Source organism: Sebastes fasciatus, chromosome 19 (assembly GCF_043250625.1).
Source record: "Sebastes fasciatus isolate fSebFas1 chromosome 19, fSebFas1.pri, whole genome shotgun sequence".
Classification (NCBI taxonomy): domain Eukaryota; kingdom Metazoa; phylum Chordata; class Actinopteri; order Perciformes; family Sebastidae; genus Sebastes; species Sebastes fasciatus.
Genome location: NC_133813.1, coordinates 15572074 through 15597730, shown reverse-complemented (window position 1 = coordinate 15597730; position 25657 = coordinate 15572074). Strand labels below are relative to the sequence as shown.

Below are 25657 nucleotides of genomic sequence, written 5' to 3'. Positions count from 1 at the left end.
TATAAGAAATCAGCAGCGCTGGAAATAGAAAAATACTTCTAAGGCTGGAACTAACAGTTATTTTCATTATTCAAGTTTCATTAGGGCTGTCAAAGTTAATGCGATTATTAATAAGAGAGAGTAAAGATGCTGGCATCATATGAAACTAAAAAACCTAATGAAATCCATTGGTACCAACCAAGTCTGATGGGTTCTCTCCCTTTACAGACATATCCACTTTATGATAATCACATGCAGTTTGGGGCAAGTCATAGTCAAGTCAGCACACTGACACACTGACAGCTGTTGTTGCCTGTTGGGCTGCAGTTTGCCATGTTATGATTTGAGCATTTATTTTAATGCTAAATGCAGTACCTGTGAGGGTTTCTAGACAATATTTGTAATTATTTTGTACTGTTAAATGATTTCCAATAATAAATATATACATTAATTTGCATAATGCAGCATATTTATCCACTCCCATGTTGATAAGAGTATTAACTACTTGACAAATCTCTATTTAATATGAATTTTGAACAGATGAAAAATGTGTGATCAATTTGCGATTAATCGCGATTAAATATTTTAATCGATTGACAGCCCTAATTTTCATATTGCAATTAATTGATTAATAGCTATAATAATAGTTTAGTAATACTTTCTGACTATCAAATGTGAAAAAAAATATGAAATTCAACTTTTGAAAAATAAATAAAACGGGGAATAGTAGTTATCATTACATTTGAAAAGCCGGTACCAGCCAACATTTGGTATTTTGGCTTTTTTAAATGACTGAAATGATGAATCGATTATCAAAATAATCATTTCCTGTCAATGGACTAATTATTATTGGATTGATGGCCACAAAGATCTGCCATTATTACTTTCCATGCGTCCTTTACTGCTCTATGTGATGTCACAGTGTACCTCTCTCCTGACATAGCGTGTGTGTGTACACCTCTAAATTGTGGGCGATGGTGTGACTTTTACCTGACTTTGTCCCCGTGTATAGCTTTATTATGTTGTCATGGTGTGACTAGCTAGTTATGGTTTGTGCTGACGGCTTATTGCTGTATTAGAAAAGGACAGAGGAGCCTTTGGGACAGTGTTCATCACCGCATGTCCTTGGAACACGCAGACGTTCACACATTGTCACACGTGATGCTGCGCACACACGCACGGACACTCACTCGCCCTCACATCCACACATGAGGACACCTCACACACACACACACACACACACACACACACACACACACACCCTATTTTTTATGAGCCCTCCCTTTCGGCTATGGCAGGAAATGAATGTCCAGCAGCTAAGGCTGTTAATTAACATTTATGGCTGGAGATGACCGTTGAATCGTTAGACTGGCTCTCATAGCCTTCACGTCAAAGCAACCAGGGTATAAAAATCTAATCTCTGTCCCTGACTCTCTGCCAAAGTAATGATGGTGGATCATGATGTTGATTTGTTTTATAATAGGGATCTAAACGGCACTGATCCCCTTTGGGGGGTACAGTATTTGTCTGATTATTTGGTCGCAGCGGTTAGCGCCTCTGTTCGAGACACCCAGGTCGGCAAAATTTGCAAAGCTCCAACAAGTTGTTTAATTTATTTGAATTTTGTAATCTGCCTTTTGCTAGTGTGTCTTAATTATGTCCGTAGTCTCTCCTTAAATATGGTACATAATGCAGTAATATTGTCCTACAATACAAAATGCTGTCACCAGCTTTTTCTCATATCTTTCTCAGAATGTCCTCCCTCTTTTTCTCTATACTGCCTGTCACCCTTTCATTTCTAAATTTTTCTCAGCCCGTTTTATCCCAAAATGGTCAAAGTCTATACTTCTGCTCCCCCCACTATTGAAATATTGATTACATACAAGCCATGGTGAGAGACAGTGTGTGACTAACAACACGTATAACCTGGACCAAGATTTTGCAAACATTCGGCAACCTCCGGTTCTTAAAAGTGAAGCCAATGTGGAAGTGCCTTAAACTTGCATTACTTCTAATAGCCAGCAGGGGGCGACTCATCTGGTTGCAAAAAGAAGTCTATTGTATAGAAGTCAATACAGCATGATGTTCATATAATACATTATGGTCCCATTTAGAGTAAAATAGACCATAAAGCAGGGTATGCTTTAGGGCGTGGCTACCTTGTGATTGACAGGTTACTACCACGGCACATTTTGGTCACCTAAAAATGTCCTATTCAGCGTTCGGTTGTCCTTAGCTCCACCCTCTCGTATCACTTCTGGATCCAAAAAAACAAGATGGAGACGACCAAAAGGCCAAACTCATGGCCTCAAAACTGTAGTCCACAAACCAATGGGACGTCCACTTCTTATGCATTCTATAGTAGCAAACGAAAAAAACAACCTCGATTGATCGACATGACATAAAGACATCTTACACATACTTATAAAAAACAGACAGACACAGAGAAACCTCAGCTTGCACTCAAGTAGTTCAATAACACCAAACCAGTATAATTCCTGGACCTTTGCTCTGTTTTCAGTTTATAAAGTTAAGTTACCTTGTCACAGTATACACACATATGAGCACAAAACCACACACAGACATCGGAATCAGTTCCAATCACGGTCCCAAAACACCTGTCTGCCAATCTTCTAATAGTGCTTTGTCCATGTCTGCTTTCCCTTGACCAAAGGAAACTGTGGTGGCGAGCGGCATGTGTGTTGATTTGTCAGTCAGTCAGTCTGTGTGTGTGTGTGTGTGTGTGTTAGCAGTCTGCAACCACAGATAAGGTGGCAGTTATCTTATCGTGCTGAGCCAACCCTACCCTAAACCCTCACAAACCTCAGGTGTCACAGCGTGCTGGCTGTTCCCCAAGCATCCCCTCATTTTCATGTCAATTTCACACCATTTTGCTGTCTTTCAGTCTCTGCCCTCCCTCCACTCTGTCTCTATCCGTCGATTTGCACCCTCCCTCCTTTTGATGAGCAGTTAAGTCCAGTTTTGCTCCTCATTTTCTCCCTTCATCCATCCCCCTTTTCTCCCTCTTGCTCTTTAGATCTTTCTTGGTATTCATCCACTTGGCCTTGCGATCAATCTCTCCCATCTTTGGCCAGGTTTGACAGCGTTTGCTACCCTGCTGATTCCCTCTTTTGCCCACATCTGACACATTTTTTTTCCCCCATTTCCTCTCCCTTTTCTTGCTCTCCTTATCTCCACTCCTTGTTTTCCCCCTTATCGCTGACCTCTCAGTTGGGGATGGGAATCGAGAGCCGGTTCCAGTTGGGAATCGGCTCCAAATTGTCCGATCCATCGGAATTGAATGTCTCTGAGGTTATCAGATCCGTTTATCAATGCTGGCATGTTTTCCTGACAGTTGAGCGGCTCGCCAGAGCTTCATAATGAACCGAAAATATTTGTACCCTTCTCAGCGGGTGTGGTCCCAGCTGTGTGCCCGGGGGATTCAACTCGGAGGGTCAGAGACGGACGCTTGGTGTGGGAGGAGCCCCTGTGTTCAGACTCTGAGACAATAAAACCGCTGCGTTGACACTGAAAACCTGTGTACACGTACTGCTTTTTTACACACAGAAAATGTATCAGGAGTTAAAAAGGGAACTGCTAAAGAATTGGACTAATAAACTGAATCGTGAATTGCCCTGGTATCAATAAAATCGTATCAATTCCCATCCCTACTCTCAGTCCTACATAGCCCAGAGGTGACAGTATACTCTGACGTTCCCAGACCACCTCACTCATTCTCAATGTCTTTCTCACTTCCTCTCTTCCACTTTCTAATCCTTTCTCACCACACCTCCATCCAGTTATTCATTCACTCTGCAGCATGAGATGAAAGCCTTTTTATCAACCTGCCAGTCATTTCATCTGTCACTCTTTGAGCCTTCCAAGCTGTAGCCCTCAGTCCTTCCCTTTAGCCTTGTAAGACCTTAATCTTAAATCATATGAGCTCAGTTTTTGGTTGGAGATAGTCTCAAAATGATTCACTGACTTATCCCCCGAGGCTAACAGCTGAAATCTGAGCCAACCAGTGAACTGTTGGGAGCGGTTTAGATGATGACGGCAAGAAACGCTGTATTTAATTTCAGTTGTGTATTGATTTGCATCTCTGCCAACTTTTAAGAACAAGTTCTTGAACTATGCATCCTAGATCTAAACTGAAAAGAAATGGGAGGTTTCCAGAACAATCGGCATGTTTTTCCCAAGTTGAAAACGAAGCAAAACCTACGAACAACCTAGAACATCCTAGAATCAGCGAAAAGAATGTTGATGTTTTTTAGCAAAGGAGACCAATTATCAATCATGTAGCGGCTGGTTTAAAGGTTCCTCTACAGTATATGATATCCAGAGCATTAATATAGCAGCAAACTACTATTTGCTATGTAAAGATATAGAGGAGTAATGTCTACCTGAGCAGAGAATGAAGTCAATCTCCCGCTTGTGTCTTGTCTTCTCTGTGCTTTGTTGACATAGCCGGGCGTGCCTTTTAGTGCATGTGAGTGTGCCCCACTGGCTAGCTCATAGCTGCTGTTCTAATACAGCGGTTACCGCTGATAACGCCATCCCGACCGACGGCGCCATTGCGGAAGCTTAGCACTCACCCTCTGGTTCCCCCTCATATCACTGTTAGCTCTGTCAGCAGTGTTGCCATTTTTTCACTGTTAAGGCCCAGACACACCAACTTGACATCAAAGAACTAGCGGCGACGACAGCAGACCTTTGAGTCGCCTACCATCGCCTTTGTCTTGGCCAAAATGTTGCACTCCAACACACCACAAAGACTACAGCCGACGGCCAACTACCACGTACGTTCTGCGCATGCGTGAGATGAAGTAACTCTTCACACCAGCAAGTCCCGGTAGTCTGTGTTTGTCATTCAAAAAGGGAAACCGGAAGGCCGAGGACTGCGCATATACAAGCCGTTGTTATGATACGCACATGAAACAAAGCGGCGTTTGCCGACCATTTTCACACCACTCTCACTCACCACTTAGCTTCATTACAGATGGCCATGTGGTTGTGAAAATATCCGTGTATCTGAATGATCAGATGAGATGAAGATGAAAAATCCTTCAGTAATTTTCCTCTTGACTTTATCACTGTTTGCTGTGAGCCGCCGGCTCAGCCGTCGCCATATTGAGAACCTTGCGGAGGCAATAGCAATGTCCCAATCTCACATTTATCACCTTTAAAGGCTAATCATCTAATCATCTGCGTTAGGTCTATGCTCATTACCGATACCCCTGACCCCAAGCCAGTGTCTGGCTGCTGTTGCCAGACCACAATGATGAAGGGAAAATGTGTTGGCTGACTTTGCAAAACTACCTTCCTCATTGTCTTTCCTTTTCCTTTTTCATTACGTTTTCATTGGTATTTTGCAATTAGATTTTTTTTTTTGTGAATGGCCAGTGTAATATAACATAGTTCTTCAAATTCAACTTTCCAGCACCGGTTTATGGTGTTTCATTCTTTTAAATATCATTGCTGTTCTTCCCATGTGTAAATTCCTGGAAAGCACATCAACATTTTAACTCACATTCTCAGTCTGTCCCATTAACTTTCATTTCAAGCCAAACAACCTTTTGTGAAATGGCCTCAGTCGCCCACACTCAAGACAGAACAACATTTAGCCCCCTTCGGAGCCCTCCCAGTAACCTCTTCCATCTCTATCTTCATCTCCCACCAAATATGATCATCTTTGTCAAACTGTCAGCTACCCTCCCTCTTCCATCTATTCAATGAAGCCTTTCAATTCATTTCACCTCATATCCCTCCTCCCTTTTCTCTCCCTCTCTCTCTGCCCTTGCATTCCCATCTGAAACCAAGTCAGACAGTTGTTATCAATCTGCCAGAGGAGAGAACACCATCTACATTTTCTCTTCTTTCCCTCTCTCCGTTCTCGCCTCCCCTTCTGCTCTCGCTGCATTTACATCTCCTGGTGCAGAGGTGGAAGCATGCGATGATGAGAGGAGTGAGTATCTCCTGAGCATCCCTCCGGGCTTTCACTCTCCTCTCTTTGTCCTTCTCACTGGCTTGAGGGTTCATTATTTATTTTTTTACCTCTGTTTGCTATTCTGTGTTTGTCTCTCTCTTAGCTTTTAAGATGAAACCTTTTCTTTATCGCTTTTGACATTTTGCATTTACTTTCCTCTTCATGATTTAATAGCTTTCAGACTTGCCATATTGGTGTCACAAAAACGCGGCTAATAGAAACCCCTCATCAGGCCATTGTGAAAAAAAGGCCCAGTATAATCATCACATATGACAAAGAATAGTTCTCAAAACTAGTCAATAAGATTTATTTAAATGTCAGAAAAGAAATACCCGCTTTGAAGAGTCTGTGGTGTACTTTGTCATTTTGAGGCATCTGATTTATGCACAGCATGGCTCACGATTCTGACAGAAACATAGTGTTACAGGGTAAAATGGAATATACCATGAATATTTCCCAGTAGAAAGCAACGGCAGCTTCCTTCCTTGACATTTATATTTTCCCCCTGACTTTCTGAGCAGAAGAATATATTCCCGATCCTACTTCTGATCTGTCGAAACGCTGACATTAAATGAACTCTCTCAGAGTCGGGGATGGAAGTTCGCTTGGCATATTTCAAGTTTTGCTTTACTCCCATTTTTCCTCATGGGGGATCAAATACCGGTGGCTCATGGTTTATGGAAGCCCACCGTGACATCTCTCATAGTTAAAATATACAGTTATCATGCAGAATCAACCCCGACGTTCTGTTCCGAGAGCTGACATCAAAAGTTCACCTCTTCCCGTCGTGTTATTTTCTAATTTTGCCTTTTACAGTAGTATAATTTGAACACAGTTTTGAGCTCAAGATTTGATCGTTTTAATGTCACTCAGCTGCGAACAAAGGTGTATTTTGGGAATTATAAATAATGAGTAATAGCCTACGGTCGTCTGTTCTGTGCCGGTGTGAAATTAAAGGTTGTTCTCATTACATGATTGCCTGGTAAGAAGTTAAAATGTCAGTCCTCAGCGCCGTCTATTCTTGTTTTGTTAGTCCCTACATGCTTGCAACTGGAAATCATTCATCTAAAGTGTGCACGAAAGGCTTGCCTGCATAGCATGTATCTTGTGTGAGACTGACATGAGGTGAGTGATCGGGTAAGGCCTTGACCAATTGTTGACCCCCTTCCTCGCCGACCTCTTTACAGAGGGTCATTCTGGGCACGATCTGCAGAGCCTCTCGGTTCTGTTTGTGTGAGAAACCAAGCAACGTTACAAATGAAGGGTTTATTTACCCAAACTTCAAAATCTATCTGTGCATAACAAACCACTTTAACTTGAGCATGACCACAGTTAACCACCAGCACAAAGTAATGCAGCTCTTTGGAGCTATAAATCTATAAACAAGAGGTCCACAGTGTACACTAAACACTGAGAACACTGAGATGGAAACAAAGAAGGAAACATTTACACGTTTGGCCAGAAAATGACACAAGACAGGGTGCAGGGGAACATACAATACACAACATAATACCAAAATAACATTAACATTAGTTGTAGATAGTTTCTCAGTTTCATCTAAAATATGACTTTGCTCTATATTCTTTTTAAAAACATAAATCTTGTTGGATAACACATTAAATTAGGGATTAAGTTTTCAGCCTCCTTGTGAAGCGTGATGAGTCGATTCTGATCAATTACCCTGCCTATAGTATAAACAGTAGGTAAGCCAATGCCTGAGGTCTATATTTTGCTGGAGGGATGCCACATGAGGACACAAGTAACCAGACAAGACAGTAACTGAGGTAGCGGGAAAGATCTCAACTCATAACACACGCTTAATAAAGTCAGTGTGATATGTAAAGCAACGTGTCACTGTTAAACTTGTCTATAACTGCTGTGAACGGCATTTAGATGTGAAATGGTTTTGGGGAACACAATCCAGCCTATGAGAGATACTGTATGCAGGCCTAATTAGGCAATCGCACGACTCTCTCACACACTCCCACACACACACTTATCAAGGTTACACGTAACATGCCATTATTTATACAGTGTGATTAGAGGAAGATTAAGACAGGACCTCTAACGCTTACATCCTCACTGTTTGCTGCTTTTTATAGGGATGTCACAATACCACAAATTTAGTAGTCAATACCAATGCCAGTGAATTTCCACGATTCTCGATACCAGTTGGTCAAAAACAAAGCAAAAAATCCCATGCACTTCAACATACACTCCTTTTATTACTATATTACATCCTGTTATTTTTGTTAGTAATTCAAACAGGTCATAATTCCTTCTCTATTATTTATTTCATATTGCTGTGAAAACATCTCCCTCAGACAACTCTATTTATTCACATTTCTCGCAAAAAAACCCCACATTTTACAAGATTATATTTGAAAACATCATGACAACATAAGAATTTACCTTTGCCCATTATTAACTTTTACTGAGTAGAGCCTGAACGCATCATAATGGCAATCATAACGTCAGCTTTTAGCTCCGTGCAGGACTGAGCTGCTTAGGGGCTGCGTCCCAAACACATTTTTTCTATTGTCGACGGGATGCTGTTAGTCTCGAGCCCTGATGATACCTACGGTACCAGCGGTATTGTCGAAGAATGAGTACCGAGTACCGCCGATTGTTCTTGAATCACAAAAACACAAACAGTCTTGCCGGTTATGTGTAATCAATATCAAACTATGTGCATATTGTTATTTTTTAGATCATGATATTTCTGTCTCTCCTCCTGAATAACTGTGCTATACCAGTTGCCAGTGGAAAATGTGTGCATATTTATGGAAATATTGCCTTCAAATTTTCACTTTCATGTGGCCGTGAACATAAAATCAACACATTATATATGCACTTTATGGTGCATTTGGCCTACCTAAGAAACTAAGTAGTGCCACTTTTAAAAGCTGTATACAAGCTGCTTTGCTGGCTGCATAACAAACACATATGCACTCACACGTCTTTCTCCTGTATCTATCAATTTCTCTGTTCGTGGCAGATAGGATGGTATATAGCTGAGGACACTTCTCATTCACCCCCACACCCCCCTACTTTATGATGTGGGCTGTACTAAACCATCTCTGTCTATTGTCCTTTTGTCCTCTCTGTTTCCATTACATTACAGTATGACAGAGACCCCCACCCATTACATTAGGATAGGCAGAGAGAACAGGATCCAAGATAAAGCATCTGCTGCAGTGATGTCAGATGACAGTTATGAAGCAGATTATGAGGCTTATAGTCTGAACTCTCTGCCTCCAGTTTGCTCTCTTAGCCTCTGACATCCTAACTGCGCAATCCTCATGTGTTTTTTTTTTCTCACTGTTACGTTTGCTTTTTTCCCCACCATTATTTGATTTTATATTTGTTGTCACTATTTTCTTTTGACATAGAATAAAAAATGAGACAGACTGCTTATGGTGGGCGGGTGGTGAGTTGGTTGGGTCCAACAAACACAGGACTTTTAATCAGGAGATTGGTATTCGAGACCGGTGTTTTGTTTTATAAGTTACATTAGTGACATTTGTCAAATGTTTTTTCGTGAGGTTTGTGACATGTTTTCAGTACTTGCGTAACGTTGTTTATGTAGTTATTTTAAGCCCGACCATGATGTTTTTCCTAAACCTAAGTGAGTGGATTTTTTTTTGCGTAAACCTAACTGCGGACATTACCTTAATTTTGTTGTGTGGCATACAGATTTCATGCGAAAAGCCTAAAATGCGCCCTCATGACACGTGGAATGTCTGTGTAATGCTATTTATACGCCTTCCCATAAGACCGGGTTGGGACAATGAGTGATGAAATATTGCATAATTACCATAGAAACCAAACTTGCAGAAACCACAAAACCAGACAGAAAATGTTAAAAACATAGAGAGAGATCTGCAGTGTATTGGAATCTCCACCAGGTAAATAAAAAGACCGCAAAAAGCTATCTTGTTGGTTTTTGTTGTGTTATTACATAAACTATAGCCTAGATTATATTTAAATTCCTACATGCATTTTTTACCGCGGCCACTAGGGGATTTAATGAGCCCCCTAGACCAACGCAAACTGCGCTTGTGGGTTTACGTGGTTTCCATCTCACCGTTCCCTGCTCCCTCTTATCATCTTTATTTAGTCCTCATTGATCTCTGTTAGATGTCAGCATCATTACCACGCCATAATATTCTCTTTTATGTTTATTACAGCCAGAAATGAGACATTCAAACAAAACTGCACTCGCCTCTGTTGGATTCATGCTGTGCTGTCGTGCATGTGATTAATTAATTCTATTGGAATTGCTCACTTGGCTGGTAAACAAATCCTGCCACTAAACTGGCAGGTGGACCTGTTGTCTGTGGCTTTAGCCCCTCACTATGCCCTTTAGTTAAATGCTCTGTCTCTCCGTGCTCTTTCTGCCTTCATCTTCTTAACCTGATCCCCTCGCTTGCTAATAATAGCCTTGGCTTTAACCGAACAGGCAGGGAAACAGAGCAGTAGGGGAGTATTTGGGGTGGACTGTTGGCTGGATTCTCATTGGATTTTGTGCAATGTGCAGTTCAGTGGCTCCTATGACTTCTTTTTAGCCCATTGATTTATAGTAGTAACTCTGCTAGGTGCAACCTTTTAATTTTCTAGGGGTTATTTTTTGTTTGTTTGTTCAAGGTGATGTTTTTATCCGCCAAAGTTTGCTCTTCCTTTGGCTGCCCTAGATTTCAGAAGTAAAAGCTGAATGTGTGAATGTTTGAGAAAAGAGCAGGTATATTTCTGTGCGGAAACATTTCTTGTCAGACCAAATCAAGGTGTATGAAGCCTTGTGAAACCTGTGTTATAGCGTGTTTTGTCCCTCAGATGGAAGAAATAAATAAGAGATGTTGCAAGACAGGTTATAGGGAAGTGATGATACAATTTGACCTTACTCCTAAAAGCTTGTTACGTGCTGAAGTGACAAGATTAACAGAAACAGACAAATGAATAAATGCTATCCCAGCTTTTGGCTGGCGGCTGCAGTGAATCCCCCCCCATTTCGCTGTAATTCTTTATCCCTGCAAACAAATCACAGTACTGTGAAGACATCTGTTTGTAAAGTGCATTATGTGTGGCTATTAGGCATGGCAAACTGCCACGTCTGTCACTTGCTGAGCAAGCTTGATAACAAAACCAGTAGGATATAGTCTTTTGAAAAACATAATCATTTAATTAGCATTTAGTGTCAGTACATGTGCTTATAGTGTAAAATGGATACAAAAGTAATCCAGTGTTTGACGCAAGACACATTAACGGTTTTATTTTGCTTTTCAAATTAAAGGTCCTCCAGGTTGTCTGGTTTAGCATTAGTTGGTCCAGGATTAAAACGGTGGAATCGTGGGCTTTGAGCCAAACATGGCATGGCGTGGCTTAACGCAAAATCTTTAATTTTCACAACATTTTGAGTAATTTTCCCGGTCTCTGGAGTAGGCTTGGGAGGATTCATACCTTCATACCTTCCTGACATTTCGCCGGGGTAAACGGTATATTACGGTATACGACGGTATACGACGGTATACGATGGTAAAAAGCCCATTTGTTCGTCAATCCGTTACCCAGACGGCGAGAAGTGATGAGGAACGACAAGGGAGGACTTAGCCTCTTAAATGGAGGGGAAAACATTTGCCGGCGGGATGAGGCGTCACCTTAAATAAAACATGGATCTGTCCGAGGTTTATTGTGTCATAATTGTTAACGAGATAATGATGCCAAAGAGAAATTGATATACCAGCAATCGCCGGCTGACTGGTCTGCTATATGATATTCGCTCATTCAGTTGTTATAGCATAATGTACTACTACTCGACGCACCACAGGCGTAACCCGGCGTGGTAATGGTGCGGACCCACACTCTCTGTGCAACAAAACAGAAGCACATGGCTAATTATTATGCAGAATTAGGGTGATCAGTTGGAACAAAGGATTTCATTGGTCAAATGTATATTCCCGCAGGTGGAAATCTGCTGACCCCAAGGTCCGTTCGACTATCTTTTCCCCGCCCGAATGTTCCGCAGGGGTGTGTAAGCACTCATAAGAACCCACAATATCAGTTTTTACAAATCCATGCTTGGACTGAAACGGCTTTATACCCCAAACAGTCAGTCGCCATCATTATACAGCATCATAGAAAGCGGAGCGTCCGTATTCATGACAGTATTGTCGAGTTGTTGACAGTAATACCGTCCAAACCGACTCTGAAGGAATGTGGACATACTGCAGAACATGTACTGGGCATCAACAGAACCAAAAGTTTACATTTTACCAACGTCTTGCTCATGCAATGAATTTGTAATCCTGACTGTCAGCCCATTATTCTGTCTTGTCTTGTCTTGTCTTGTCTGATAAGTGGGGAGTTTGGATATCTGCGGCTACATATTTGGGGTGATCTGCTGTTATGGGGGTGTTGAAAAGACACATGCTGAGTGTGTAATTACCTCCGAGAGTCTTCTCTCACTGTTTCGCATTCACATCTCATCTAATTTAATCCCTCTCTCTGTAGTAGCGACTGTATATTTAGCTCCCTGCTCTTATTCACTTTTGCTCTTTCTTTCTTTCTTTCTTTCTTTCTTTCACCCTCCGCATAAATAATTTTGGCCCAGCTTGCTAATACTTTCGAGCTCCCTATCTGGAACTGCACAGAGGCCCTGTGGGATTTGCTTTTGCCGATTTGCTCGGTTTTTGTTTTGGGCTTTTATCATTATTTTTTTGCTCTTTTTTGTTCAGCGTCGTTGTTATTTGTGTGTTCTTAGCTGGCGTGAAATCCCGTCGTGTCATCTGGAGAGTTGAGGAACTGCTGAATCGGAAAAGTACAGCTGGTGTCAAGGTCTGGGAGAAGGAGAAAATGAGAGAAATGTGTGTGTGTGTGGAGAGGCACAGAAGAGAGTAAGGCGAAGAGACAAAAAAGAGCAAGGGTAGACTGAGACAAGGAGAGAGGCAGATATAGGAGGAACAAACAAGAAGAGGGAGAGCGGGAGCGTCTAAAAGGTGATGTTTCACATGATAGCACGTCCTGCAATGTTTCTGCACGGCAGCATCGGCAAATCTCTCCCACCTTCAGCATTTCATTCTCTCTCTGTCTCTCTCCTCCAGCCAAGCAGGCAGGGTTTTCTGGAAATAAATAAATAGCCTTTCAGCCACTGATGCCTCTAGAGAAAGTGAAACGGGCTGCCTCGACTCTACATGAAAACAAAAAGATGAAAACAAAGCAAAAATATCTAACTGTGATACTGAAGTCAGATTTTATCTGTGGTAGAAACTGTAAGAAGACACAAAGTCTGAAAACTCTTTTTACTGAGCTGAAACCCCCATAGGATGAAGCAAGGAGGCATATCAGTACTGAACTTTTCTATAGCCTCCGCAGTTCATGCAAGTGAATCCTGGCCAAAGACCGCTGTGATTATAACAGGATTTACACGATAAGGCCGTTTTTTGCTCTCATCTATATTAAGGAAAACTATTTATACGTCTTCTGGCTTTTAATGCTCTCGCTGTAGTTAATGCATCAGGGTGAGTTGTCTGCTGGTGCACTGATCATCACTTTTAAGCCCAGATTACATAATCGTTATCTTGTTGGCACTCGACCGAAACCTTTAGAGGGCCAGCGGACCGTTTTCTCTCCCAAATAAATTCAGTAAATTTCATTCAATCACAAATAAGTAAATGATGAAAACTTGTCTCTTTATTTCCACATAAAATATAACGGTCAGATAAAGGTGCTCTATATGATACCCAGAGCATTAATATAGCAGCATACAACTATTTTGCTATGTAAAGATATAGAGGAGTAATGTCTACCTGAGCAGAGAATGAAGTCCCTCTCCATCTGTGTGTGTTGAAAGCAGAAAACCTTTTTATTTAATTTGGCTTATAATTATTGTCATACTATTTATTATTATGTATCTTAATTAGTGTTATTAATATTTCTTATTTTTTTTATTATATATATTTTTTTTACCAATTATCTCAAATTTGTACTATTCTTGATGGTCTGTTTTTTTATTTCACTAATATATTTTAATATCTACTGTCCTCTTATCTATTTTTATTGCCCTTGTATGTTGCATTTTTATTTTCTTTTATAAAGCACTTTGAGCAACATCTGTTGTATGAAAAGTGCTCTATAAATAAAGTTGTTCTTATTATTTGTTGTTGACATAGCCGGGCTGTTATTACCGTTACCTCCGAGCTGCCGGCTCGTCGTCGCCATGTTGAGAGTCGTGTGGAGGCAATAGAAATGCTCCCAATCCCGTATTTAGCCCCTTTAAGAAGATGTAATTTTGTCGCCACTTAATCCTCGGAAACTATGTTGTACAACTACTTAACAACTGCTTAGATCTCAGTGGCTGCAGAAGTATGTTTGACTCTCTGGTGTTGATCCCCCCACAGATGTATTACTGTCACTTTGAGGTAATGCTGTGTAGATCATTAGGGATTTCTGTTTGACTGCACGTTGACTGCACTGGTTCCTTACAGTCTGATCATTTTGAGCTATAGGCAAGTGAAACCTCTATGTACTTAGTTTGCACTCTCATGCTCGTTCTCCTGGTGCATTTTAAGTCATTGTAAAAGTTGACTCAATTACTCTCAACATCTCACTTTGGTACTAAACAATCCAATTTCAGAGGCCAATATATTTTATTCAGTCGTACCTATTCTAATTCTTTAGTTTTGGAGTTTCTTTGCAGTTTTTATGTGCGACTCTAGACCACTTCATCAGGAGCGTGACGCCGCTGTGGTAACAGCCGTTTTACAGCACAGCAGATTTCGGCCGACGTGCGTGGCACGCTAAGTTACCATGAAGTAGAGCTAGTGTGGTTTTGTGCATGCTTTCGTATGAGTGTGTGTGTGTGTAGTAGACAGTGTGAGAGGCGTGTAATAGGCTCACCTGTCCCTGGCTGCAGACTGATGGGCAGGTGGGGAGAAGTGAAACCAGATGGAAAGAAGAAGCGAGGGAGGAAGGGGAGGAACGAATGCACAGAGTAGATAAGGCTGCCCTAGACTGCCCATGGGGTGCATAATATGTTTAGATTTTGACTTTGCTGATTAAATAGGCACCATTCTAGAGTGAAAAAAATAGGTGGGATAGTGAGATAGCAGAAGGGAGAAAATAATTGAAGAAATATTGCTGGAAGGATGGATAGCCTGGAGAAGCAGGAATTGGGGAAAAAATCTCTTTGCAGTATTTCCATTAGGCTGTTCTTGGAGGTCAACCAAATCTATTGAAAAAAACGTTTTTCCAAGATTTTTAGCAGGATATTATCCCTTCTAAAAAACACTAATTCAAATCTCTTTGCTAAAATAAAGAGGACCTATTATGCTTATTTTCAGGTTCATGCTTGTATTTGGGGTTTCTACAAGAACATGTTTACATGCTTTAATGTTCAAAAAGTGCTTTCCTTTTCTCATACCACCTGTGCTGGCCCACTGTTGTGATTGGTCAGCCAAACAAAACTCTTCGGACTCCGCTTCAGCTCCGCTCTAACTAGCTTTGTTTGGGGGCGTGCCAGACTAGCTGCTAGGCAGGTTTTATGCAAATGTGTTATTTGGTGACATCACCACGTTACGGAAGAAAAGGCGGGACTTCAACCAAGGTGTTTCAGGCAGTTCAGGAGCAGTGTTTCTGTGGGGGAGAGTAACTCCCTTTGGCGTGGACTTTGGACTTTGTAACTTTTGCAGACCTTTTACATGCAAATGGAAATCACAAAAATCACGCCCTAAAGAATACCCTGCTTTATCGTTTAATTTTGAAACTATAGCAATTGAGACCATAGACTCATGTTTACAATGTTTACTGAGTTAATAAATCAAGTGAGAAGTAGGCTCATTTTCTAGTAGACTTCTATACAATCTGACTTCTTTCTGCAACCGGAGGAGTCGCTCCCTGCTGGCTGCTAGAAAGAATGCAAGTTTAAGGCACTTTCGCATTGGCTTCACTTTTCAGACCCGGAGGTTGCCGCTTGGTCGTGACCAGTGTGGCAGACGTCTAAAAAAACACAGGAATAATCACTTTGGCAAAACTAAATCCCCCCATTTTTTGACTGACTGCTAGTATTGAATGTTATATTCAAAACTCAAATCCTTCACTGCACATTCTCTGTGGGAGTAGTGACTAACTCTGGGTTGTTTCTTTTGACAGGGTGAAGAGGAGGATCGTGCTGACGTTTTGTCCTGTCCAAGGTAAGCTGACGAGACACCGTATACGTTTTTGCTCCTGTTCAAACACACACTGCAACTCAATTTTTTTTTTTTTTTCTGCTTTTCAATTTTTATCTCGTCGAATTTAGACCTCATGTTCTGCTTTTGTTATTTGTGCTGAGTAAGTTTCACAAGCCAGGGGTGCGTGAAACTCATTTCATTTCCCGTATAAATAGGCATCAATGTTGCTCTCGCCCTTTGTTTTCCTGCTCACCCACCATATAAGCAGTGAATCTGCATCGTCTTGTAAATGTGTTCTACCATCACATGAAATCGCCCTCACACCGCTTTGAAGATGATGGTTTCAGTGCTGAGCACTCTGTAAGAGATCAAATCAACAATGGGAGCCACATGTGTGAAAAGCCTCAGAAATACTGCGGACCTGTTTGGCATATGTGGGAGCAAGGCGGGCTGTATGAGATTATAGCCACGGCCTCTTGAATCAGCGCTAAGATTCCCAATGAGCTGCTTTTAGTTGTTCGATTTCACGAATCTTGTCGGAAAATTACGATTCAACAAGCGATCCCAGCAGCTGTCTTAAGAACCTCTGGCCTGCCAGTGCGGTGGTCTCTCTGTCAGTAACATGTCTCTGGCTGTATCTGGTTGCCGTGGTGACATGCACGTGTCAGCAGTAGGATGTGTGATGTGTGTGTGCGGGGTGGCGGGCGTTGAAAGGACTCCGCAGAGGCGGATAGAATTCCTCCGTCCAGAAATGCCAGCGACACACACACGTCGGCGGTCAGATACGGGAGACTTCAGAAGTGCGGGCACGCAGGAGATACACAACACACACTGGTACAGGAAATACGCAGACGGAGCGGACACACACGTAGACATATCCAGATTCCACGAAGGCCACGGCCATGCATTCACGCTGACAGCTCAGGACTATACGGTTACATACGGGGAAGTCCACGCCTTTGAACACTAATAGTTTGTATACACACTTTTATGAACTCACAAGGGGACCTGAAGCTAAAGTTTAATGCCACTCAAAAAAAAAAACCAAAAAGGCGGCATCCGATCTTGATAGATTTATTTTCAGACATGAATGACGGATGATATTTGCATACAGAATCAGCAAATGCAAATTGTTGCTCAGTCAGCAGCTGCATCAGAGACATCGGGGGTGAAGGGGCTCGCTTCAGGGCAGCTCGACTATAGTCGATGAGGGAGGGGAGAGCATTACTCATTTGCTTTCCCCAGCCGGAACCCCCCCCCCTCTCTCAACCCCACGACAGTTCTGGGATTTGAACCGAGGACACAAGTCCCGCAGAAGCTTCAGGCTACTGCTGACAACCAGGTGTAATGCACTGTAATTACTCCGCCATTCTGCTTTTTCGCCCAGAACTGTAATTGAGTTTAAGCCCGAGAATTTATTCTCCCCATCGGGGACGTTTGGCCCACAGCGAGGCACGTGTCACGTCGCATAATCATGATGAACAAAGAAAGTGAGATTCAGAAACACAAGACACATTAAATGAATCGGAAAGAGGAAAAAGACTCAGGGGACTGAGACTCAGGAGTCTTTCTGTCTCTTACTGGTGAGCATGTTAATGGGATTCAAGATAAATCTTTTTCCCCTTGAGGACTTCAGATATTTTATTTTGCTTTGAGCAGGGTTGAATTTAGTTTTGAGGTCATCAAGGAAAGCACAGTGACCTTCTAAATCTTCTTGCATAGTTCATCCTTGCTTGGTACCCTAACCATATGCTTGTTTATAGTCTTGATTTAAGAAGTTGCAGGTTCAATGAGAATCACATCTTTCTCCAGACTTTGGTTTTCATAATTTTTGCCGGCATTGTCGGCAACACTGTTTGCCATAGAAACACAATTATATTGAGCCTTTTAAAGGTCGCTATTAATGCAGTCAGAAGCAAGGGTATGCATATTTTCTTCAAATGATAGGAGACGGTCTGGTAAAAACACAACGGAGGGCATAACCTTTTTAAAGTTGAAATGTCAAGTTTCTCTCCTCCACCCCCGCACCTCCTCCACAGACATATTCTGAAGCCAATATGACGGCATTGTTTGTTTCACCTGTTTTGATGAAGAAGTGTTGTAAAGTCTGCAGTTTTTTTTCCTTTTAAGTTAGTTTTTTTTCTTCAGTTTCTGCGTTAAACATCAGCGGGGAGACAACAAACTGTAAAGTCTGCATAAAAGAGCTGGGTTTTCTTGACATTTTCCCCACCGAATGCATTCGATTTGATATTTTTAGCTCGGCCAACGACGCTAAGTGGTTTCGCGGCTCTGAACTCGACACAAACAAAACAAAAGCCGTCACTTCATGCAAGCCGTACTCTACTCTTATTGGATGGTAGAGGTCGGGGCGGCTAAATGAAATGACTAGTCCAACATACACAGATTTAACCCCAATCTGCGGTGCATTCAAAGAAGCCTTCGTGAAGTGGAGCACTTGTATCTGTGAAGATGACAACCTTTCTTTCATCTTCCTCTCTCACTCCCTCCGTCTTCTGCGAGGGGGTCCTGTTGGCATGCGGGTCGGCAAATAGCTTAGTAGACGGACACCACCGTGTCATCTACACTTGTACAAGCGCATGCATCTCCTGCCCGTGAATGTGTCTGTGTGTGTGTGTGTGGGGTCGTCAGTAATGTGAGACTGTGTGTTTTGATCCCTCGGGGTCGCCTTGTCGCCAGAATCACCTTTACACACACACACACACACACACAGTCAGTCTCCCTCACTCTCTCGCTCGTTGTGTCCCACAGTACACACACACACACACACACACACACACACACACACACACACACACACACACACACACACACACACTTGGTTATTCTAGATCATATCGACATTGATTTGTCCACAATGTACCCTCTATCGGTGCCTGATTTATTTTGCAAATGCAGTTTGGTGCAAATTGACTTTCAGTTTTTACAATCACGACAAGTTGTTTTTCGTCCTTTTCTGTGTGTGTGTGTGTGTGTGTGTGTGTGCGTGCGTGTGTGTTTGTGTCAGTCATTCTAGCCTCCGGTTTCTCTCTTCTCCCCCGACAAGTGTGTGTGTGTGTGTGTGCTCATCAGTGTTTATGTGTGTGTCACCTAAGAGCCTGTTCTACCCTAATGGATTCGATATTACGTGAGACTGAGGACTCTCCACGTTCACTCATAATGTCAAACATCAGGATGTGTTTTTGTTCCTTTTTGCAACATCTAATATTCTTTCATTTTTTAATAGTTTATTAGTTATCATCGGACACAGGCAGATGTTGCTGAGATTTTATATTTTTTTTACATAACCCACTTTTGAGAGGTAATGGGAGGTAAAGGAGGCTACAGCATATAGATACTTTTTAAAATTTAAGACAAGTTAAATTATTTCAATATAGTGCGTCATTATAATTTTTTTAATTTTTTTTTACCAGCCCCCGACAACGATGGTGGTATAGTCTGTGTGAGTCATCATGGCAGAATGTGGTCCTGGAGACAACTACTGTAGCGTGAACTACCACAGAAGTGGTTTTGAGTACTGCCAGATGTTTATATTTCTGTTTGTCTGTGGACAGATTTTGTCATTGTGATAGCGTCGCAACCGTGTAAGATGCGGTCACAAAACTTTACAGGTGTGTAGTTGAGATCGAAATGAAGTCTGAGTTTTAAGATGGGTGTGGTCAAAAATTTCCCTGATAGTGCTACATTGACAACAACAAATCTGGTTTGAAATCAGCAGGAGAAAGGCTAGTTAACGTGATCTGTTGGCTACGGAGGTTGCAATGAGTTATGATGTGTTCAAGCTCTATTCAGTAAAATGTTGGGTGAAGATAAATTATAACTTGTGTTTAAAAGTAATCTTGTAAAATGTTGTTTTTGGCAAGAAACTTGAGGTGGATCATCAGGGATTAATAATAAATTCGCAAAAAATAGTAGGCAAATGGTAAAAAAGGAGTATGTTGAAGTACATGGATTTATCGTTTTGTTTTAGTTTTTTACAGAGAATCATGAAATTTCACTGGTAGGTTATTGGTATCGATTACTTCTGTTATAATGAAATCCCTTGACAACAGTATGTAGTGTTCCAGAGGCAGGATGGACATGTTGCAATGCAACAGTATGTGTATCACTGGTTACCATCTCTGACCAAGCATTGTTGACATGGGGAGCGATAAGGCGAGGGATAATACAACCCCAGTGTTGTCCTGACTGTGCAGACAAGGCATCATTTCACTCTCTCTCGCCGTCTCTTGCATGATTCCAGGCTTTTTGTTGACAGTCCAGATGTAGCTATGCACATTGACAAGGCAATATTAAGATCAGCACCGGTTGCCTTCTCCGTGACCTAGAATTGCTGACAAGGGATAAGCCGAAGGAATTGTATTAACCCAGCCGTGTCCTGATCATGCTGACGAGACGTTATTTTCTAGCCCTGTTGCTGCTGTTAGACAGCTCTGAAGACATCGCAGGCTACTGAGGAGCAGTATGTCTGCTCTGTAAGATACCGCTGCTGACAAGCCAATGCGCTGTGGTCTTAAGCACTGTTGACCAGGGAATTGTAAGGCAAGGAGTAGAATTAAGGCCGGCTATATATCGACTATACATGTTGACAAGGCGCGAGCGAGCGCTGCGCTGGCCTGCCCGGCCTCATGTTCCCTGACAAGACACTGGATGCTTGGTGACAAGCTGCTTGCTATTCCACACCCATGTTAGCATGGCTAGGGTCACATTGACATCTGCAGTCTGGGGAAACTTGAGCCTATCTTTCCAGCAAACATTGTGAGCGTTGTGCATGCGTGCCCATTGATAGGGATTAGCGAAGACGTGTGAGCCCGGCCTCCCCAGGATGGTCCCGGTTGCTGCTGGAGGTCAATGCATGCTCACTCCTAATGTCCATGACTGTTTGTGTGTGTGTGTATTTGCCAGGCGGTGGGGGGTTAGGCCCGGATTGCAATGACAATGGCGAGGAATTTAAATGAGAGAAAAGAGGGGGATCGGGGACGTTTGCAAGGAGGATGGAAAAGGCTTTGGCACCATTGTTATTCTTCCTCTTTGTCATTCTGCCTCTCTATCTCTCTATTACAAATCCTTCACTCTCTGGCTCGCTCACTCTTGGCTGCTACATTCGTCACTAAAATCACTGTCTCCTGATTTTATCCCAACTTATCCCCATCTCTATTTTCTCCTCGTGTGTCCTTCCACCTTTGAGTTTTTTTTCTTTCCCTTTCTGGCTCTCAAGAATCATAAGTGGTTCACCCTATGCCAAGTTGGGAAGTCCCAATTAAGATTTATTCAAGTTGTAGAAGTATCAGCCAGTTTCCATCCAGATATTTATTAACCCTCTGGGGTCGCGTCAGTCGCCCACGATTGCAAAAAGCACTTTTAATAATATCTCTGTAATGAATGGAATGAAGCAACTTACTGTAAAAAAAAAACTGCCCTGCAGCGTACCGATGCCGAGCATTTAGAAATCGACTGCACACTGAAGCGACCTTCAAAGAGTAAATAGATATATCAAGATAGTTATCTGAAGTGTATTGAGCTGCGTAAAGATTGGTGGAAGTGATGCGGTCGGCAAAAGGACGGAGAGCCGTGAAATAATGTCGGTTTAGTTGTGATAAAAATGTGAATAGTTATGCATCTCTGTGTAGAGCCCTAATTGTATCCCTTGTGTTGCTTTATTTTATTTCTAAAGGCCTTTACACACCAAGGGTGCTTCTTTTTTGTGTGATTAATTCGCAAATCTGTTGTTTTTGTCATGAATACTTTCACACGGAACACGAATATTACACGACAAAAAAAGCGTCATGATACAAAGTCGATTTTTCTGAGTTTTTCGCAAAACACAAATGGAGGCTTCAACCAATCACGCTGTGCGGAACGGGTTGAGTTGCGCCTGTATTTATGAAACAACAACACGGAAGTCTCCGTAATCAGAACCAAGAGGGCAAACTTTATTGCGCCTTTCAACCTTGACAAAGGCAGCGCACACTAGATTCCTACCTTCCGCTCTTACCTTTCACAATGAAAGACCTAGACGTACAATATTAACAGGCAAGTATTTCACACATTTTCATGTTGTTTATTAGTTATGCCCCCCCATGTGTGAAGAACGTAATGCTGTATCTCTAGTCAAAAATGGTAGATAGTTCTAATTTCAAGTCCTTATTTTAATGTCTTTCATTCAGTGTCACTTAACTCCCATCAGTAGTCTGTTTTGTTTTTCCATCGTCCTGTGACTCGTCGTCTCTCTGTGTCTCTCTTTGTCTCTCTGTCACTCCCCTCTGTCTCTCTCACTGTTATTACCTCAGCAAGTCTGTGGTCAAATGTAGTCCAGTTGCTAATATAACCACTCTCAAAACAGGCTCATTGATTTTAATCTCTCTCTCTCTCTCTCTCTGTGTCTCTCTGTCTCACACACACACACACACACACACACACACACACACACACACACACACATGCATACACATTTTCTCTCCCCATCTCTGTTTGTCTGCCCCCCCACCCCTTTGCTCTGTAGCGGCTCTAATTGCGATCAATTAGGAAACTTCAGAAGGCTGAAATAGGAGCTGTGACAAGGGGCATCCGCTGAGCTGGCAGGGAGAGAGGGAGGGGGAGAGAGACAAAAATGAAGAGAGAGAGAGAAGTGGAGGAGCAGATGAGGGAAAATGGTGACATAGGAGTGGAGAGAGGATGGGAGGGGCAGCGGAGAGAAGTCCAAGTTGGTGTCGAGAGATGAGCTAATGGTAATGGCGTGATTGATGTGGCCACGGCAGCTGAAAGTCACATCGTTTTTCATGCCAGGTATCGATTCCTGACAACCTCTTGTTAGCTTTGGGGGCGCAGCGGATGGGGCATGGCACTAACATCGCCATGGTGAGGAGTTGTATTCCCATCTGAAATGAACTGTATGCAGTTACTCTGCTGGAAGGTGCTTTGAGCAAAAGCATCATGATCTAAATTCTGAGCATGCCAGCTGGAAAAAGAGACAGGCTCACAAACTGATTTCAAGAGGCAATTGCATTGGAACATAAGCTCAGAATTGGTTTGGGTTTTATATATCGATTTTATTTTTATTTATTTTGTTTTTTATTAATTTTGTTTATTACTTTTGGCCCTTACATCCATCACCTCTTGTTTTTTCTGCCTTTGGAAGAATAAAATTGGGTTGTAACGACCCTCATTTATTCTCCAAAGTAGCCTGGAGGACAGTCCTGGAAGATGGAGGACACTTTATATTAGGGCTGGGACAATTCACCTATCTCCCGATTCGTATCACGATACTTGGATGCCGATTTTACAAGTATTGTGATTCAGTTTTATAATTTATTGCGTTTTTTTTCTAACTTTTTTAACACTAGACCATGAGAAAAAGTTGAATCATACACCTCTATGGACTTTTACTTTGGAAAATATCCAAATTGATACGGTAAAAATGTTTGATTTTCAGCATGTTTGTAGTCTGAGATGTCTTGAAGTCAAATATATCAGTCATTGTCAGGAATTATTTATTTAATGTGCAATGTGTGAAACCCAAAGTGTTTCCATACTTTACTGTATGTGTAGTGTTTACCACTTTTGATTTAAAATGTGAGGGTGCAGGTCGTATCCACACGGACCCTCCGCTGTTTTCTGCTTTGTCGTTTCAGCTCGTTGCGGTTTGTTTTGGTTGACGGATACGGAACGGATATGACGTCACGTTACTCAGACAACATCAATAAAAGCGATAACTTCCTTCTACCTCGGCATAGACTCAAACGGAGTAAAACATATCGATTCTGGCATTAAAAAAATCTAAATCACGATACATAGGTGAATACATTTTTGTCCCACCCCTACTTTGTAAAACTAATTGTAATGATAAGCTCTATTTGTATAGGACTTTTCTAAAACAAGACTACTAAGTCTGTTAGTCTGTATATATTGGGGTTAAAGGCAGCTGGTCAAATAGAGACCAGAGTCTCAACTTTCCCCTTTTCTCGTTTTCAATTTATTTACTGACTGACCCCCTAAATACAATCTCAAAGCCAGCTTTGCTTGAACAGTGTTTTACAGAACAACAAGGAACTTCTTCCAGTTCGAGTCAAGTATCCCCCTCCCCAAGGCAAAGATTATAAATAGCAATTATCATCCGGAAATTTTCCTTCACAGAGACTACAGCGTGCTGGTTTGCCTTAAGCTTTCTGAGGCAACCGCTGAAAAATGTTTCGAAACACCGCGATTCTACAAGATTCATGTTGTTTTCACGCAGAGCTTGACTTGCAGATAAAAAAATAAGCTCGTTGTAAATAAATCTAATGGTAATTTTCGGACGGTTGCTGTCAGAGATATGGGAATGTGTTCACAGCCTTTGGGTTTGTTAAGGTCCCTGTTTTTGATACGTATACTCGAGGCTGAGAGCCCTCTGGTCTCATGTTTGGCTAGCTTTGCCTTGGGGCATACAAACCCTTTTATCTTGTCACCCTAATGCATGTGTGTGTGCATATGTGTGTGTGTAATACAGAAAGAGAGGGAGATGGAAGGATCGATACTAAGCCGTCAGGAGGTCTGCTACTCCCAGAGAGAGAGAGAGAGAGAGAGAGAGAGAGAGAGGGAACAGGACACCCAGCAGAGAGTGGAGAGGGGGAAAGTAATAGAGAGAGATGAAGAGAGGAAAAAGGAGTGAAGAGGAAGAGAATACGGAAGAGACAAAGGAAAAGAGTGGGGGGGGGTAACAGGAAAGAGAGATGGATGTGGATGGAGATAGGAAGGGAGAATAGATGTGGCTGGTGATAAATGAACAGATACAAGGGATGGAAGAACAGAGAGAAAATGCAGAAACTGTAGAAAATGAAAGAAGAGGTGAGGAAAAGGTGACGGGCTACGGGGAGAGGACTGGAAATGGTAGTGATGCTAGTTATAACAGGTGAAAATGTTAAATTAGCTATACAATATAATACAAACTAATACAAAACTAACAACAACCTAAAAAATGCACAATTACCAAGTTTAATATTATGTAGACGTTATGATTCATGATTGTTCAAGATTGCCTGCATGGCATTGAACATCTTTTTATCAGCCTGCTCTCACCAAATGACGTATGAATGACACAGTATTTTATTAGTCATTTCACGTGCAATAACAACGCCTTTTGTTGCTTTTGGCGTGTCATGTGTACGCCGTGTAGTCTGTACTGACTGCAATGCAAACGCATCCACCTGTATATGCTTCGCTTAGAGTTAGCGACGTAGAGTAAAAAATGAGAAAGACAGCTTATGGTGGGTGGGAGGGGAAGTGGATGGGTCCAACAAACACAGGACTATCAACCAGGAGACTGGTGTGTGTGTGTACCAAAGTGTTGAGTTATTTTGGAGTTACGTTAGTGACGTTTGTGAGGTGTTTTCCGTAGTCATGTTACATTTTGAACGTACATATTTTACTGAGTTTACATAGTTATTTGAAGCCCAACCGTGATGTTTTTCCAACTCCTTCTTATCCCATCTTGTCATATACTGATGCTTTGTCAGACCCCTCGGCGTAGCTCTTT

General features: G+C 41.9%; 2 protein-coding genes across 3 annotated transcripts in view; one reads left to right on the top strand and one right to left on the bottom strand.

Moving 5' to 3' along the window:
• The window catches only part of LOC141756882 (alanine--glyoxylate aminotransferase 2, mitochondrial-like), a 308692-nt gene that overhangs the window by 46001 nt on the left and 237034 nt on the right, over window positions 1-25657 (bottom strand). The window lies entirely within an intron of this gene.
• Window positions 1-25657, top strand: part of cntfr (ciliary neurotrophic factor receptor) — a 269991-nt gene that overhangs the window by 32805 nt on the left and 211529 nt on the right. For both annotated transcript variants that reach the window (XM_074616858.1, XM_074616857.1), the window contains one exon: window positions 16109-16149. The gene's annotated coding sequence lies outside the window, so the exon portion shown is untranslated. The remainder of the gene's footprint in view (window positions 1-16108; window positions 16150-25657) is intronic.